This window comes from Phasianus colchicus, chromosome 5, assembly GCF_987193195.1.
Source record: "Phasianus colchicus chromosome 5, bPhaCol1.hap1.1, whole genome shotgun sequence".
Classification (NCBI taxonomy): domain Eukaryota; kingdom Metazoa; phylum Chordata; class Aves; order Galliformes; family Phasianidae; genus Phasianus; species Phasianus colchicus.
Genome location: NC_143440.1, coordinates 8,679,578 through 8,697,408, shown reverse-complemented (window position 1 = coordinate 8,697,408; position 17,831 = coordinate 8,679,578). Strand labels below are relative to the sequence as shown.

The 17,831-nt window shown below is 37.8% G+C and overlaps 1 long non-coding RNA gene across 2 annotated transcripts in view; it reads right to left on the bottom strand.

Moving 5' to 3' along the window:
* Window positions 1-803: 803 nt before the first annotated feature.
* LOC116243015 (uncharacterized) overlaps window positions 804-17,831 on the bottom strand; it is a 45,622-nt gene continuing 28,594 nt past the window's right edge. The window contains exons 3-5 of one of the 2 annotated variants that reach the window (XR_016466658.1): window positions 13,873-13,950; window positions 1,135-1,283; window positions 804-982 (exon numbers count right to left, since the gene is read on the bottom strand). This is a non-coding gene — a long non-coding RNA (uncharacterized LOC116243015). Of the gene's footprint in view, window positions 1,284-13,872; window positions 13,951-17,831 lie in introns of both variants that reach the window. The other variant, XR_016466657.1, reaches the window with a different exon arrangement.

Below are 17,831 nucleotides of genomic sequence, written 5' to 3'. Positions count from 1 at the left end.
GAAATCTTTATTCTTGCTATACTTAAAAGATTAGTGACAAAGGAGAAAAGTGAAAAATGGAATTGCAAGAGCTTAGCGTCTTCTACAAGCTGACAAAAGAAAGAGGATGAATCTCTTCGCTCCCACCCCAGGAACAGATATTTCATTGTTCCTCTGTTTGGTGATTGTCTGCAACTTGTTTGAATACCTTTCATTCAGTGATAGCTGGGTACTGTAATCTTACCATCTGACATGGCAGGAGGACAAGATGATTCTGAATAGAGGAGCAGAGGAAAGTATTTACAACAGCCAGCCAGCCTTTCAGTTACTACAATAAACCAGGCACAGAGATACAGAAATACCTTACACAGGACACGAAGTCAACATTCAATTCCTAGAACAATTCTATATTATAGCAGCAGTATAATCAAGATCAACTTCCAGTATGCAGCAACGAAAAGCAGAGTAGTACAGGTTTGTTTGAAAACCTTAATTTTGGAAGTGATCCCCCAGCTCCATTTTAAAGCTTACGAAACTGGGAGCATGCAATAACTCATCTAGAAACACTGCTTTGTCATAGCGTGTTTGATTTTATCTTGCTTTCAAACTGTTTTGATTAATTATATCATTGAGCATTAATTACAAAGCCTTTTAGATGTTACAAATCCAGATTTAACATCCTTGCTATTCCAAAACACAGCAAATTGTACGCACAGACTTCAAAACAAAAAGCAAGTGCTTCACAACTCCCCTATGCACTCAGCTCCTTTCAGGAGAGAGGAATTCATACCTGAGCTGTGCACCCCCTTGTTTTCGCGAGCCTTGCAATATGCAAGTCTGCAACCAAAATGTCAGTGAAGAGAAAGGTGCAGAATATCCTGAAGGGACAAAACCAGAGCACTGTATATGTAAGCTCTCCTCTGAACCTGAGAGATGTGTTTATTTACATTTACATCACTATCACAGAGAGGCTGATATACAGCGCCTCAGACATCGACACAACCTGCAATCACACAAAAAACCACAGAGAAGTGCAGTGTTTTAAGTCAGCTCACGTCAGATCACTTTCAAAAAATCTCTTAGGTTTTTCACCCATTTAAGATCTGTGCATGGAAAAGACGAATCTTGTCAAAAGCGAAAGATGGGGGAACTTACTGAGGTTCCTCGTGATGGATGTTCTCATATGATCAGGGAGTCATCAATAGGAACAATGAAACAAACAAACAAAGTGTAATACAACATCAGCAGACAGGATTGAAGGTTCCTAACTCGATCCATAGGTTTCTCCTAGCTCCTTGTGTTTTCTATGGTGATAGAAAAATGACAATCAGATTTATCTTCCGTATCCTCTTCATCACTCAGGAATTAGACATAGTTCCAAAAAATCTTTCTAATGTCAGTTTTAAAAAAAGAAATGAAGCCAAAAAAACACCTTTCTTCATATGCTTACATCTGCAGTATTATCAATGTTCTCCTTATTACAACACTCCATAACTCAATATTGAAGAAAAAGACATTCTAGCAAACAGAAAATGGAAAAACCACTGGAGTAACTTATATTTTAGGAAAAAAATAATTGCAAGTAAGATTATAGTGTGGCACAACAGCTTGATGTTTAAACTGTGCAATTTGAAAGAAAGACTGTAAAACAAGTCCCCAGTGTGTTGATGTGAGGAGAAGGATGTGGAAATTTCATAGTTTGAGCAAATATTTGACACATGGGTATGTTGGCAGAGAAGAAAAATACACACTCCTATAGAGTCAACTCACAGAAATAAATGAAGGTAGTTGATCATAACTCCAGGATAACATTATCCAAGAACATCCCAAAATTTTAGTGTGAGAATTCTGAAATCTCCCTATGGTCACCCAGAGCATTAGGAGGAAAAATGAACAAATAAAAAGGTAAATAAGTAAATCAGCCATACACTCTTCCATAGAAGCATGTTGCAGTGCTGTGGCTTCCAGCCAAAAGCTCAAGTTCTTTTTTTATTAAGACTAAGAAATGTGCATATATATGCTTGTATGATACACAGACACCAGAACACATGATAGGTAACATTCTGGCTTTGAATTCCTGCAAATTAATAGAAGGCAAATGAATGGTAGCAAAAGAAACTGGGGAGAAAACAAAGGAATGAATGAGAGGAGGTATGCAAAATAAACAAAATCCTGTTATGTGCAAAATGCAAATGAACATTCTGAAACGTTAGTCCTCTAACTTTGCCAAGTGTGATAACTAAACAAGAAATTATTTGACAAAGCTTTTTTTTTTTTTTAATTTTTACACTGAAAAAGATCTATAAGAAATTTCTTTTTAAGAAATTTAGTCTCCTGGGAGAAGCCAGCTACTTTTAACCCTGTGGGCACGGTGAAGCATACAACATAACTGTCCAATGAAAGGGGGTCTTTATAAAACCACAGTAGATATATTGTTCTACTGCTGCCCTAATTATTGTAAAACATCCACTTTACATCGAATGCCTCTAGCCATACCAGAAGCATGACACTAATGGATTTGATGGTGGTAAAAACCACATAGACAACATCTGCTTTAGCTATTCCATTATGAAAAATGTCCCGAATTCTTGGTTGGTTTTAAATGGAAATAGTGGTGGAGATGTCCCAGTTGGAGAAGTTATGAAGGTCACAACTATGTGAAATGAAATAGGAAGTAGTTTAATTAGATCACGAGTCTTTTTAATTGCTGTGTCTTCATAGACTGCTCCCAAATATTTTGCTTGAATAATCAAATAACAGATATTTCCTAAATAAATTAATATCCTTTGAATGTAAAGAAGATTAATAAAGCCTGCATCTGTCTAATGATCCATTACCAAAAGTAGTGACTGATTTTGATATTTTAACCTCACTGTTTCTGTATGAAATAAACCTTATGAATCTGAAGGAACACAGAAAAAGCCAATAAGCAAGAACAAAGGGAAACATGCAGTCACCTCCATAATGGAAACTGATATACAGATTTTCATTACTACTTTATGGAACTTATCTTCCAGTTTTGCAAATGTGCTGTTGTTTTAAGTATTAGGTGCATCCCAATGACAACAGATGTAATCTAGCAGCTGAAGACTTCATATACATCTGATAAAAATAAGCCTGGAAATGCACAATTTCAGTGAACTATTAATAGACACCGTGTACTACTGCTGAATTATTTGCACTGTTGGATGATTCTGGTATTTCAATATTGCTCAATAGACACAGATACAGAGATTCATCAAAAGGTCACAGAGAAACAGGAAATTGAGTATTAGCTAAAACATTAACTTATTTTAGGCATCCTTAGTAATAACTACACTTATTTCTACACATTAAAGGATCTTCTTCAGCATTAGAAAGAGAAGCTGAGGTTAGTTCTTGTCTTCAATACAAATTCCCTTACTGACAGAAGTTCATTAGCACAATTCATAGCATTTGAAATTTAGTGTTTGCTAAAAATTATATATTTATTATATAAATTATATATATTGGTGTCTACGAGTTTATCACCCCGTTTACTGCAGTTGGTTCACCACTGTTTCCTGCAGCTGGTTCACCATTGTTTAGCCATCATATAAAAGAAATAAACATAAAAACATGAGTGAAAGCCCTCTACTGTCAAGCTGGCTATGAGTAACTGAAGGGAATGAATGGCACATTTGTTGCAGACCAATGAGTATTTAATAAACAGTAGTATGAAGTACTTGTTGATTCTACATAAGGAAGGTCACAATGCGTCAAAATTGATCATCCACAAGAAAACATTATTTCAAAAAACAAACAAAAACTTACAATGACCCCACACTTAGACTCTAATCAGAGTCTCTGTAGCAGAAAAGTATTTTCTCTTCATCTCTGCAGATAACTAGGGTATTTGCATCACATAGTATAATTTGGGGAATAAAATGTATAAATGAATAAAACTGTTTTTGATCTGCATGCAAAAATTTGAACCACAAGCCCAGATATTCTTTCCATTATTACAATTACCAGCAACATCTTGCACAACTTGTCAGCAGGGACTGGAAAAGATGGAAAAGACTGGAAAAAAAGCCAACTAACACTCTACCCACTCTGACACAAATACTTCAAGCCCTACATAAGTAAAAATGTGAAATGATAGTAAGATAAATCAGTCCATGCTATTGTGTGCATCTTTTCCCCATGTACTCCATGGCAGAGAAAGTTTAAAGCTCAGTGTACCTATGATAATACCAGTCATTTTGACAAACACATCTGAATGAAGATAAACTCTTCTAAGAAGTCTTTCATGTTTTTGAGTGTTTTCTTGGTAACACTGCCAAGAGCATCTATGCAAGTATGTCTATTCCATCTATAGCACCAGGAAGGAAAGGCTTAGAGCCCTACCACTGATGGAAGAACTAGGGAAATGAGCTAAGTTTCAGAAGACCAGAACACCCCAGTGACAAACTCTATTCTTCCTCTGCATCTGACTCATGCTAACCTATGAAGACAGCCACCCCACAACACTTGCTTGTGGAGGAACAGCCACAAACAGCATCATCTGCTCCACTGCTTCATTGAGGAGAAAGATGACCTCAAACACACAGCCAGCTGGAAGACCAGAGGAATCACTTCCTATTTATTCCTCTGTGCTCGTGTAGCTCAAGAATAATAGTTATCTTATAATGTTAACATTCACATTTCAGAATATGTTATGGTACGTTAGTATTCATAATGTCACATGGATATACACATTCAAAATACTCCTCAGTATCTTGGGTCCGGTTCAATGAGGAGCATGAAATTCATTCCCCCTCAAAGATCATTAGAAGAATGCTTTACTCAGCACTGCTGAGGCTACACCTGTGTTGGTGTTGGGCCCAGCTCTGGATCCAGAAGCCACCTGGACACGGTCCTGGGTACCCTGCTCCAGGTTCCTGTCTCTGCTTGAGCAGGAGATCAGACCAGATGATCTCCAAAGGCTACTTCCTACAATCCTGTAAGTTACACTTCTTTGTTCTTCTCCGCACAGAACCCCAGTAGAGTCTACCAGTGTCAGATACTTTCTCCTACTTTTGTACTGGAAGCACCGAGACAGGAAAGTACCTGGCACTTTTCTTGGGAGTCCTTTGCCCAGCACCTGAGGCTGCACTAACTACAGACGCTCCCTAAGGTGCAGATCCCATTTACCACTTCAGGAGAGGGTGACACTGCCTGAAACCTAGCTGAAGACCTACAAGAGACCAAAAAGGGGCTTCCTTTACTGATCCTCCCCCTTGAAGGGTCATAATTACAGTAACTTTAAGAAGCTGCAAGACTAAACACTCTGAAGGGAGAACGTAGGAGTAAGGCTAGGTTAGTTTTTAATCAATCTAACAGTACGTGAATACCACAGTACTGATGAACCAACAGGCAACTTGAAGAGATTGCTTTCAAGATACACAGTCTGACACTCCTAGTACAATGAACACCACCCAGGTAACTAACACTGCACCTCTGTATGAAGGACAAACGAGAAATGCAGGCATGTGTGTTTGCTGGAGCCTGCCACAGTCGCCATGACTATGCCAATTTCTGCTGATAACAAAGATGCTTTGATGCTACATCACTGTCAGGCATAAACAACAATCCCAAGCTGAGTTTCACAATGGGATACTGAGTCTAGTTTAAATTAAAACTGGGAAATAGTTAACACTCCTCAATGCCTTCCATCCCCTCATCACTTACTTTTGTACTTCATTCAGTTAAGACAGTGAGACAAGCATTTTTATTTTCATGCTCCCATCTTGACAAAAGCTCCAAAGCACTAGTATTTATGTTATACATACATACCAGAACATTTCTGGCTTCATTAAAAGCTTATGAAAACACAGTCAGCACTAAGGTTAGAAGAAAAAAAAAGTAGAAAAAATACGCAAAATGCCTTAAATATTAAAGACTAGAAATACACTTTTAAGAAATGTAAGTAATATAGTTTTGACTTTTCATTGTTTTATTTTTCATCTATTTTAGCTGACTTGAAGAAAACAGATATTAAAGTTAAGTTTGCACCAGGTAGTATCCAGCACACTCACAGGTGCACACGCATGCACAGCCTGCATGATAGAAAGCTAGCAATCACTTTTACCAGCCTGCCTTTGGTGGTGTTTCACCTCTCTGCTTTTGGCCTCCTCAGACCTCCAGGTCTCTCTCCTCCTCAGGGGTGTTCACTGTCCTGACAGTACTTTTAACAGTGCAGGCACAGCTAGGAGTGAACATCTTTGTGTGCCTGTCCTAAAAGAGTTGTGAAGCTACAAAAAAAACCCACAACATTAGAGACATCCTAAGGAGGATTTCACACATTCTTTTGCCTATTGTTTCCTTAAAAAACATGCAATAAGATAACAAAGCCTGCACACTCACAGAGGCAGAAGCCTATTGACATTATTTTGTCAGTGAGTAGCTAATGCTTAAGCAGAGGGCACAGGGCAGCATCCCACTGTGCAACCAGCTGGAAAGCCTTCCTTTACTTCTGAGTTAGGGATTTCAAAAGTCGCATGTTTCTGCCTCTGACTTGTCTTAAGACCAAAGCAGTCAGTTCTTGATAATTCCTCTTGAGTTTACTTCTTTCAATCCATATGCAAAGAGCAAAGTTTGAACTGTCATCATTTATTATCCCATCTTTACTGCTTGCAGCAGTAGGATTTCAGGCGCTGAAGGAATTCCTGCCCATAAAACCTGTGCTGTTGACTAAGTTAGTAACAATTTGTACAAACAGTATCTTCCGACCTCTCTCTCAAATCATTAAGAAATACAGCTCAGCTGTAATACATGACCCATAAAAGCTCATCCCTGGCCATTCAGAAGAAAAACACAAGCTCTGCAATTAATCACCAACTGCTCAGACAGAAACCTCAAAAGTAATGAAGGAAGAAGGAACCTGCATTTGTCACCAGGTCTGCTGAAGCCATTTATGCTTAGAACTCAAGAATAACGAGTCTGTCTTATTTCTGTTTTAAGGAAGACCTTTAGAGCCTTCAAAGTCAATCCAGCCAGATTTATGCAAGTGACAGCTCATCAAGGCCTTCTATAGAAGAAACTCAACCGATCAGACTTAAGGACACCTGAATCAACTCTTGCAGAACCTCCAATTATTTCTGAGACACTTGACATACGATACCACATTCAATCAAATGATGAATCTCAACAATCTCAACTTTCAAGCAGCTATTTAAAATTAAAGTTCATTCTGTTTGGTCCTGCAAGCCTGGCTTTAACAGCAGAAGCAGAATCATGCAAACGATAATTTATTCCCTAGTCATAAGAGTCAAATATACACTGTAAAGTGCATAAGAGCCTAGTTCTAGTCAAAAACACCATCCACATAACATTCTAAAATGGAAAGACTTAAGATCTAGGGCCTCTGCCAGGCTCCCTCCATAGTCCTCTAGCAGCTCACTTGTTCAGTCATATGGCTCACATATGCCATCGCTCACTCAAGGAAAGGATGCTGGGCAAGAAAAAAGAATAATCAATTTCAACTCAATTCTAACATTCAACTGTCCAGTTTCTGATAACAAGGATAAGACAAGAAATTTGAGCCTTGGAGGCAAAGCATCATCTCCTTGAAATATATGCAACATCTTCCATGGCTCGAAGCATACCCAAGCCATTTAGTAATCAAGTCATTGACACCATACATTCTTGATCCCCATGCATGGTGTAAGCAGAAAAAATGAAAGCAGTATGATTTCAGCTACCATCAGTGCTTGACCTCTCACAGCTTTTGAACCTTATCCTTTGTGTGGAAGCACAACAAAGCAATACAGACAATTTACAATCTACAGTTCATTAGGTAACTTTGAATTGTTAGATAACTAAAGCTGCATTGTGGCTGGATAAATGCTGCTTTAAGATTTCTTCAGCACTTGGACACTCCTTGTAGATTTCATTGTTCCTGGCTTGGCTCCGATTGCACTGTTGCCAAAGTTTACATTACTTTTCTAGGAGTACATTATGCTTCCTAGAGCACAGAGCATTATTCTGCAATCCTTAAAGAAGTATAAACCTTGCCAGCTGCATCTGGAAATATTTCAAATCCTTTCGAATAGGAAGGTTGCATGCACCTTGACTTTCACTTGCTGCAATAATTATCCACACCTCTTATCACATTATGCATAGAAGAGATTATTTTTATGAAAATCCCATCCTTCAAATATGGGGCATACTTTTCAGGAATCAAAATCTTCTATTAATCAAATGATCTGCCTGAAAACATTTCATTTTTCATTTTCAAACAAAATACCCTCAGGCTCCAAGAAAATTACAGTTCCTTCCCACTTAGAAGAAAACAACAGTTTTGAGGTTTTTTTTTTTCCCTTATACCAACTCCGTTAATTAAGTATATACATTATTTACATGTAAGCAAATGGTGCAAGAACAACCTTGGCCTCGGGCAACATGGGAAGATTCAACTGGTCATGAGGAAAAAGGGAAGAGGGAGCATCACTGCCCCTCCACACAGAGACAGGGGGCCATAGGTGCTGCCCTGCCAGGGCTGCTCCAGAAGTCACCAGCTCAGAGGCATCCAGCAACATGCATCATGACAGCAAACAGTGGAACATATACATGTCAAGAAGATTTAGAGATGGACTTCCTTGCAGCATAGAAAACTGCAAGATGTGCTAGAAAGGAAGCCATTATTTGTTCTCTTTCTTGATCACCCCAGAAAGGATACAGTATCTACATATCTGTGTCACACAAGGGCAGAATTAGGACTGTGCAGTACCAGATATGCAGTAAATTAACAGTTTAAGAAAGTTTCTTTTACATAATCGATTACTGTAATTTTCCTCTTCACTGAAGAGTCATGGTAATGGTTATGTACTGTCTGAACAGGAGAAACACTTAGCCTGGTCAAAAAGTAGAAGCAAGCTCCACTCCTCATGCTTATCCACGATAATACTTTAGATTATTCCATAAACATTGTTTCACGTATAACAGATGCTTAATATTTGTGTGCATAATATTTTGTTACACGTATTGAGGTTCCCATTCTGCACTCTCTGCAGCCAGCTGCAATGAAACTCATCAACATCAAGAAGAAAATCTTCAACACAGGCTACCATGAGCTAGCACTACTTCCTAACAATTCTGCAGCTATCTACAACATGATAACTAGATGACAGTAGGAATCAGATTCCTATATACTTTTGAATATTTTGTGGTTAGACTGCTTGGCTTCAATAGGCTGCTTCCTCCCTGCTCATCCAGAGGATAACATTACTCACTAAATGAGACACGGCCTTCATTTATGGGTTAAATTCTGCCTGTAAATACAGCCTCAGCAAAAGGCACGTTTCTATGTGATGGAAAACAAGGAAAGCTGGCTTGAGCCATGAAACAGGCACAGCTTAGCTCCTCTGCCCCACTGTGCTCAGGGATGGAAGAAATGCATACCAATAGGTCTGATGCACTTGCTCAAGAGCTAGAGAAGGACCTTACTCATCCTTCTTTCCTGGGCACCTCAGCCACACTCAGAAGGACATCAGTCTGTTTGTACAAATTCAGTCCTGTCATTTTCTTTTTCTATAATGAGTTGAAAATCTGCAAAGGGTAGTAGTGATAAAATGACACGTGGGATGTTGTTTCTCAGCTATTTTATATTAGCAGTTCTGCAAATCATTCAGCTGAACTGGAGGAGAGTAATGTGTTGAGTGCTTTTATCCAGCCATTAAGAATTGAAAAACCTTCAAATAAATTGGAGGTTTTCCTATGAAAAACTGTGAAAGGTCAAAACACGTACTTAACAGAAATATTCCTAGTAGAGAGGAAGCATTTCTTCTCTAGCCTAAGAAACAATTCTAAAATCTTTATGTATATTGCAGAACTTACAAATAGCAAAAGCATGGCTAATAAAACTTGGTCTGAAAAACAGGAAATTTCTATCATATGCCAAAGCTCATTCTAAAATCTATTTAAACAGAATCAGACATGGTTTGGGTAGTACTGTAGTCAAAATGAAAGTTTTGTGAAAGAGAAGTTGAATTGTTTTTATTTTTCTATTTAGCCAAGTATAAAATCAGTTAGTGGTAGTAGTTCTACAACAGAAGTCCTGAGAACCCAACCCTCATTTCTGGTCATTATGCAAATCACTGCTCATGGTCATTAGCAAATCACCTGGAGTTTTTTTTTTTTAACCTCAGTTTCCCTGTATATAAAACAGAAATAATTACACCATTTCTGAAGAATAATGCAAGAATCACTTAATGAAGCTTAATTTAGCTGATAAATTCATCAAGAATCACTTAATGAAGCGTGATTGGTAGTTAGATAACTTCTCAACATTTGAAGAACATCTCCTGATATCAAGCATTGTTATTCTAATTGCTAATATTAATTTCTCCTCATCCATTTGGTAAAATAGCAAAAAACTACTCAGCCAAATTAACTCCTGTTGTTGAAAATGATGAGTATTTGTGCAGTGTAAACTTTCTGGTACCTTGCCTTGGTTGTTTGAACTGTTCCACAGTATGCTCTAGAATAGATATTCTAACATGGTTTAATGTTGCATTTTAATAACACCTCTTTTTAATCTCACGCTAGCTTTTAGCACTGGACAGAAAAAGTCCCTAAAAAACATTGGCTACATTTCTTCATTGCTGAAAAAATGATGAAATGTTTTGAAGTGTCACCATCTCCCTCACTATTACCAGAACACCTGCTCACCCCATCTAGTGTTACATCTCAGTGAGTAGGGAAAAGAAGCTTTGTGTTTGTGCTCCAGAGATTTTGCTCAGAGCTCTTCTAAATCCCACCTTTCAAAGATCCTCCTCGTTAAGCAGGAAGTAATAGCACATGGTCCTCTCAGTCTAAGATACATTCCTACATGGTATAAGCTATTATTTCACCAGTGTGTCTGTGAATTTCCTGGCCTTAGATGTGACTGTTTCTCAAATGTATTTTTTTCAGTCAGCTCCTCACTGTTTATTCACTTGTACAAGGCTTTGTTTGGACAGATCATCTCTAAAACTCACAACCATTCTGGTCACATTTTGTATTAAAAGAAAAAGGAAAAACCTCAACTCTACATCTGTTAGCTTTCATTGATTTTTTTCCTCCATTAGAAATGAACCACACAGGAAATGCTCCTCTGTTTTTGCACCCCTTAATAGGCCTCAAACTATGAAAGGTTTCTCATTGATTTTCCCATTTAGCTTTTCTTTGCCATTCCATACTGGAAATTGAGGCTACTGCTGCACTTATTGAGTATAACCTCAGGATCCAACAGCCCCATTCTGCTTGCACAGCCCAAGGGCACCTTGTAATTTTATTGCAGAACATACAAAAATTTGATTAAGAGCAACAACAGTCTCAGGCCTAGGTTTCTGGCCCCACACAAACATCCCATTCTATTGAGACTCATACTAACACCAGCAGCAGAAAGACATCACAGCTGTGAGAGTTGCCCCTGCCATCACCAGGTAAGCACGTGCTGGAGATTTCACTCCAACAGTGCCAACACATGGATCCAACGTACTTCAAATTCAACCCAAAACTAAACAGCTGCTAGGTACATTTATCTACTAATACCCTACTGTTGAGGCAACAATAGGAAAGACTTGGAATCTTGAAACATTTTGCTGATCTGCAAGTTTTGATTATTTTTAACGTCCAGGGGACACAGCTAATGACAGCTTGGCTTAGAAAGTGACTTCATTCACAGCATGCTTACTTAGATCTATCAAAATTTCAAAAGTTAAAACAGATGATGAAATTTTATATTTTTCATATCCAGTTACATTTTTCTTATCTATTACAAAAGGGACCAAAAACATTCAAATCTTGCAATTGAGAAGGAAAATTGAGAAGGAAAATTGTTCCGTGTTTTAAAAAGTATTTTGCAAGTGTAACTTCAGCATGATTCAAGCAATTAAGTTTTCTGTCTCACTGAATGGCTGTATAACTGTTGCATTTCCACTTCTGCTGGAGGTGGGAATGTCTGGCCATATATAATAGTCCAGTACAGTTTCAGTTAGCAAGATTAATGCTGACCATACCAGTTATAAGTACTTAATTTTATAGCTCAGCTCAAGCTTCTAATTATATAAACCCTAGGAAATGGTGCAATCCTAAGCTTCCGAACAATTTAAACAGACGTGATGTAAGACAACAAAATATTACCTTATGTAATATTACCTTATGTAATACCTGAATGGAAGCAGTCCAAAATTCTGCTTTCTTTAAATCATGTCCACATACATTTTTACTATTTTTTTTTTTTTAAAAAAAAGCTCAATATGCACTAGCAAGCAAATTCTTTGAAGCAGCAGCTATAAAATACTCTAAATCATACCCTGGATTATACATGAAATATGGAGAGTACAGTGGGGATCAAATGAAACTGCTTTTTGCAATTGCATCTTACTGAATGAGACCCAAGAAGAGAATAGTTTTTCCCTTGCTGTCAAACAGTTTGTTAGTAATTGCCTTCCATTGCTGTAATACAGAGCAGTGGAGGTACAGTTCAGCTGCATGGTTCATTTAACCAATTTTTCACATTTGGACTTTTCTTTTATTCTGTCTGTATATATAGGTATCTCAACTTAAACAAAATAAAACTGAAAATTATCTTGAAATCTCCCTTTCCTACAGGATGAGAAAATAACTTTGGGGCTTTCTAGGGTAGCTTTTCAAGGGTTATCTAGATGTATCAAGGGTTGTCTGGATAAGGTTCAGTGCTTGTGGTAGCAATGGTCTATGATTCTATGACCGAGGTTATCCAGGAAGCAAGAAATTACAATTCAAAGCTGTTATTTTACTTCACTACTCAAATACCTAGAAATACATGCTTGAGATTGTAAAGAAGATAAGAGAACTTCCTTTCCATAGAATTAGACACAGAAATATTCCCTCCCGAAAATGCAGTATGTTTTGATTAACTGGAACAGATTCCAGTGTATTAAGAAAAATCCCAACTTCAGATGGATTATTTTCACTTCCAGCTTCTCCCAAACAAACATCACACACTAGCAGACCTATGACAGTGAATGGACTTGGGCCACGAAGGAGACCCTTAGCAAGTTCTCAACTTCAAGAGAACCTATAAATGAACATGGTGTAGCATAGTGAACTCAGAACTAAACGTTAGGCTAAATATGAATCAAGCAAACTGACAAGCTGTTCAACATTCATAGATAATCTGTACCTCCAAAGATTCTCAGGCCACATTACTGAATGGAAATGTTAAAGTACTTGTGCCTTTGGGCAACACACAAAATATTCTCACTTTTTTTTTTTTTTTTTTAACACAGAATTTACACATTTTTACATGAAGTTAAAAAATGATCACTGGGCTAATTGTGTGTATCCATACACAACGGATAGCAAGAAAGCTCAAAACTATGAGCTAACCCTATATTTTCTCAGTACTATTTTTTACAACAGTTTTCAAAGCTATCTCCATTTTTCAAGTTGGTGCACCACTGGTTGCCACCTCAACTCATACTCTACTTTACCATTCCTCCAAACAAGTATAGAATAGTAATCAACCCAGAAGCACAAGATCAAAACAATGTTCTAATTTGACAGTGCATCACTGACAGCAATTACCTGAAAATGCTTTATCAGCAAACTAATATATCCATTTTAGAATTGTCTCATTTCAGAATTGTCTCTCTTTATAAAAAAAATAAGACACTGCTTGATAAGCATGGAACCTTATCATAAACCTTACACAATATTGGCTGGATTTCTGCTATCCATACCACCAACTACATTTTCCCAGAGGAAATTAATTCCACATGATTAGTTTGGGGTAAGTCTGTCTGAATAATCACAGATCTTATTCTACAGCTGTTATCAGATCTTTTGAGGAACTGATGGTGTTCTAACTAATGTAAACTGGACAAAGATTTTATGTCAAGCAAGAGCAGCTTAAGCAGCACTCACCTCTCACAATAGCTGGTTTTTGTGGCATCTCCTGTCTCATCCTCCTCTGTAACTCTTGAGCGTCAACAAATGACTGCACTTAAAAAGATAAAGCAAAACAGAAAATAAAACAATTTCCTTCTTGTAAACACAGCCACACCTTTAATCTATTGCCTACAGCAACTTTGCCCAAATTTGTCAGTCCATCCTACAGTTTAAGTTCCTCAAAGCAAAGCAGCATACTTGATCTTGCATTTACCTATCATGCACTATGGCTCCCATGGTCACTTCATCACTAACTGAAACTGTAGTTTCTTGTTGCCACAGAAGTAATGGAGTGCAATCTAAATCCTAATTGCTTTCATTTGCTATACATGGTACAAATGCAGTTGTTACAAGTAGAAGACCATATATGAGCTCGACAGCCTGAATATGAAACTCATGCTTTGGAATTCATTTTTGTAAGGTAATCAGCAACTTCTCATCAACTAAGCTAACAAAGGCAAAAAAAAACCAGAATGCATGCCTCACAGTCACATTTTTTCCCCAGAATAGTCCAGATTTCACCAGCAACCCTTCCCCCACACACATAAAATTTATATTTAGCACAGACCAAATAGATTAAATCCACTGTGCTGACGTAATGACTCAGCTTTCCTCTTACTTTTTGATCTAAATGTCTAAATGACCATTTGGTTCAGTGTATTTTTCTATTTTATTGGAATACTTCTTAGAAGATAATCTGTCTACTTGGACAAATTTCTTATTCTGTAGACCCAAACCCCCTTCTGTTCCTAGTAGGCCTGTTGCTTCATGTTTGTACTACCCTCCCTTAAATGATGCTTCAAGTTTGATTCATCACCTCAATAGCATTTTCAGGTGCAGAAAACAAGTCTTGCAATTCAACGTCTCAGAATACAAAGCCTCAGAAGAACATTTCCTGCATGTTTCCCACCCACCAATTTGTTTTCCTTCCATCAGTCCATGACAATCATACGTCGATTTATTTTTTAATGCTCCCAAGGTGATGAGCAAAATGATAGAAAATCATTACACATAATTAAGTAATATAAGTATTTTGCCTAAAGGGGAAGAATAGGTGAAATCCACAAAATCTGCACTCATACCACACCTTAAAGAACATAGAATAGCAACGAATTAAATTTAGACTTGCTTTTAATAGACCAGGTATGAGCTGACAAAAACACTCAGCATGGCCTTAAGTTGCGCCAGGGGAGATTCAGGTTGGATATTGGGAAAAATCTCTTCTTAGAAAGGGTGGTGATGCGTTGTAAGAGGCTGCACAGAGAGGTGGTGGAGTCACTGCCACCAAAAGCATTCAAGAAATGTAAAGATGTAACACTGAGGGACATGGCTTAGTGGACACGGTGGTACGGGTCAGAGCTTGGACTACATGATCTTAGTGGTGGTCTTATCCAACTTCAATAATTCTATTATTATCCTATATTGCCTGTAATTATAAATCAATGTACAAGATGTGTGATAGCATTTAGTTTTCTAGATCTGTAAATTAAATGTGTCTCTGGTATTTAGAAAACACTGATTCTGAACACAACAAGAGGATGCGGTGTCTTTCACTTACGGTAGTGTTGGGGTAGAAGTAAAGCTTTGAAATGCAGGTGGAAAGATTGTGTGTGTATGTGTTTGGTGTTTTCCTTCTAAAACAAAAGAGAACAAAAGATTTCCTTACCATTTAACCTCCAAGATTATCAAGCAAATCAAACAACTGATAATTAAAGTTTGCAGTCCATTCTGAAACCAGTATTTTAGCCAGTGTTATTAAAAGGAACTCCTGAGTTTTAGTGGTTAGCCCAAGATCACAAAGAGTTGAGGGTAGCATTAGCACCAAGTCAGAGTTCTTAGAGTACTTGTGCTCTCTTGTTCTAACCACAGGACCACACACCCACATCACCCCATACGTCTGCTGCATTTAGAGTCATGAAACACAATTTTAATAAAAAACATTTTCAGAATAAGCTGATGTCTCTTCTACATGAAGAGTAATGCTACAGCTGAGAGCAAATGCAGAATTCCTTTAAATATTTATCATCGGATTTAGAGTCATCACTAAGATTCTTAGACCGTTTGCATCCCTGCTAAAGAGGCAATGAAAATTGACCTTTCCATCTGGATTATTCCATGAGCCACTATATGAACGTGCAGACAATGATGAAAGCACCAGTGCAAATGAGCTGCTGAGGGTTGTGGGGAAATGGAGAACCCCAACTAGTTTTACACAAGTTATTCTGCACAGCTTTGTTTTCGGTACTTCTCTTACAGTTTTTGATTTTACTTTGCCTTTTGCTTCTTTGGATGTCTCACAAACAGCAGCAGGAAAAAAAAAGGAAGGTTTATTTTAAAGTTAGAAACTTTGTTTAAGACCAAATACACGTGCAGGGAACTGTCAACAAATCCTGGCAGCATCCACCAATTTAAGACCTTTGGCTGAATCATAATCATCTGAATATTACCTTTGGGGGTCAGAGTGGGGTACGTGTGCAAATAAAATAGAAATAGCATTTACTCAGAATATTCGAGTTGTGATTTCAAAGAAGAGTCAAGTCTATCAGTGGCCCTGAAAGCCTACTACTTTTAGCATCATTGAATTGCAAAATAGTATGTGCTTAGCAATCTCTAAAGTCATTTTCCCTCTCTCTACAGAGGGCCTAAACTAATCATCATGTAAGACATCAAAACAGGATTTTAGCATGATTTTAAATGATCAGTAATCCACATATAAGTATTTTAAATCAGACTAAAATTAGACTCTAGCTCCCAGCAGAAACTCAGGACAAGTCCAACAGAATTTTTATATACTTCCCTTTGAGTACAGAACTCAAAACGCAGAGCAAATGAAAACATCTATGGTTTCCACAACTAACTTCAGCCACTGTCCAGGCAGCTGTCAATGGTTTATGGGCTGGTTTGGCCAGGTTCTGTGACTAGCAGGGTGGAGAGATCCACAGATCCATGCCTCCAGAAAAGGGAAACAGGGGACCCCAAAATAATTGAAAAACCAGCAGCAACGACCTGAGGAGAAATAAACTAATTTACTAAATATGGTATTGGAATGCAAGATAACACACTATAATAGAATATAATTGGAATTAAAGCTAATAAATCAAATATAATCCGAGAGAGTGTCCGAAAGGTGGATAGGCTCACCACAACACTGAGGTGAGATGCGCAGTCTGGTTGAGCAGCAGGGAGGAAGCCTGACGAAGAAGAGCACACCAGGTGACCTTGCCAGGGGTTACATCTCTGACCACAAAGCCCCTGGAGTATGTAGTTCTTCTTCTCTTCCAGAGAGGTGCCCAGAAATGGAGCATTAACACTTTAACTCCCAGTGCACTACATGATGGTGTGATGTAGAATGCCGATAACCAAAAGTCACAAAACCATGACAGCAGCTAGGCTACCTACTTCTTCCCTGTCTTTTTTCAGCACATTCTTCAAATAAAGAAGAAACGTCCAACACAAGTGGTAAAGCACCAGGATCCCAGCCTCAAACTACAGAGCTCTTAACATTCTCTAAATGGAAGATGCAATGCCAAGAATTATTAAGGAAAATATATTCAATTTCTAATAAAAAAATGGGTTTAGTGCAAAGAAAGATAGGAGCATCCACAGCATTCATAGTTGTGTTCATTCACTCAGTCCCTCTCCTGCTATCTATTCATTATTTTCTGTAAGGTAAATGTTACCAGGGACCATAAAAAGAAATAAAAATCTTACTGAATTAGTTTTGTACACTGCCAAAAGCAAGTGCATTCAATTATAAATGTTCTAGTTAATTGAACAATGAAACATGGTTATTAAAGGAGTTTCTATCTTAAGGTAATACTTAGCTTCTCTTCCTCCCTATTTCATTAGATTAGAAAGCAAATGACAAACACAGATACAACTTGCAGTTATTTCCATCTCACACTGGCATGGGGAACATGGGGTCCAGCTCTTAC